Below are 1,787 nucleotides of genomic sequence, written 5' to 3'. Positions count from 1 at the left end.
TCGACAAGATTGTCATTCTGGGGCCCGTATTTCTACACAATATGTTCCCCTTTGAGAGGTTCATGGGAGTCCTAAAGAAATATGTCCGTAACCGCGCTAGGCCAGAAGGAAGCATCTCCATGGGCCATCAAACAGAGGATGTCATCGGGTTTTGTGTTGACTTCATTCCTGGCCTTAAGAAGATAGGTCTCCCTAAATCGCGGTATGAGGGGAGACTGACTGGAAAAGGCAATCTTGGAAGTGACTCAATAATATGTAGGGACGGATATTCTTGGTCTCAAGCACACTACACAGTTCTACAGAACTCTACCTTGGTGACCCCGTATGTCGATGAACACAAGAACAGTCTGCGCTCCAAACACCTGGAGCAGTGCGATGACTGGATTACATGTGAACACATCAGGACTTTTAGTAGTTGGTTGGAAACACGTCTCAGAGATGACAACACTATTTGTGTTGAGCTGTACTTGTTGTCCAGGGGACCATCTTTGACTGTATTGACTTACAAAGGATATGAGATAAATGGGAATACATTTTACATGATCGCCCAAGATCAAAAGAGCACCAACAAATACAGCGGTGTCCGCTTTGATGCAGCAACCGAGAGGGGAAAGGACACATATTATGGTTACATAGTGGACATATGGGTACGTGACTACGGACATGATTTTAAGGTCCCTTTGTTTAAGTGCAAATGGGTCAATCTGTCAGGAGGCGGGGTACAGGTAGACCCATAGTACGGAATGACAACAGTGGATCTAAAAAATCTTGGGTACACTGATGAACCGTTCGTCCTAGCCAATGATGTGGCACAGGTTATCTATGTGAAGGACATGTCTACCAAACCGAGAAAAAGAAAAGATAAGGAAGCGAATACATCATACGATGAGCCAAAGCGCCACATAGTTCTTTCAGGAAAAAGGGACATCCTGGGAGTGGAGGGCAAGACAGACATGTCTGAAGATTATGAAAAGTTTAATGAAATTCCTCCCTTCAATGTCAAGGCTGACCCAAGCATCCTGATACATGATGAAGATTATCCATGGTTAAGGCGCAATAAGCAAATGACACAAGCGAAGAAAAAGTGAAGACTTTCTCCCGCAACTATTATGATGATACCATGCCAACTTTGTAACACACGAGTATGCTATGCCAACTTTTTCAGAGTTCATTTGAAAACTATGAATTTAGGTCGAATTTTCTCTATAGGTGCATCTATGTTCATTATTTTAGTAAAGTTAATCACAAACTTGTGATTCACACAAATTTCAAAGAATTCAAATTTTAACTATTCAAATTTGAAAACTAATGGCACTAACAGAAAGTTTATAATTTTGCTGACCTAAAAGCAAAAAGAATTAAAAAATAAAGCAAAAAACAAAAGAAAATAAATAATACAGAAAACAAAACAATAAAACTAGAAATAAAAATAAAAATAGCAACAATAAGTATTTTTTTGTAAGTAGAAACAAAATAAAATAAATAAAGCAACAAAGAAAACTAAAAAACTAAAAAAGTGTTTTGAAATTTGGAAACTAATGGCACTAACAGAAAGTTTATAATTTTTCTAAAACTAAAAGAAAAAAGAATTAAAAATAAAGAAAAAAACAAAAGAAAATAAATAATGCAGACAACAAAACAAAAAAACTGGAAAAAAAAGTAGGGCTCGCCCCTCGCCCATGACCATTAGTCCCGGTTTGTGCCACAAACCGGGACTAAAGGGTTGGTCCTCGTTGCGCTCAGAGTTTAGTCCCACCTCGCCAACCGAACGGCGCCCACACCGGTTT

Source organism: Triticum aestivum, chromosome 5A, assembly GCF_018294505.1.
Source record: "Triticum aestivum cultivar Chinese Spring chromosome 5A, IWGSC CS RefSeq v2.1, whole genome shotgun sequence".
Taxonomy (NCBI): Eukaryota; Viridiplantae; Streptophyta; class Magnoliopsida; order Poales; family Poaceae; genus Triticum; species Triticum aestivum.
The sequence above is the reverse complement of the archived record's forward strand: the minus strand, read 5'-3'. Positions refer to the sequence as shown.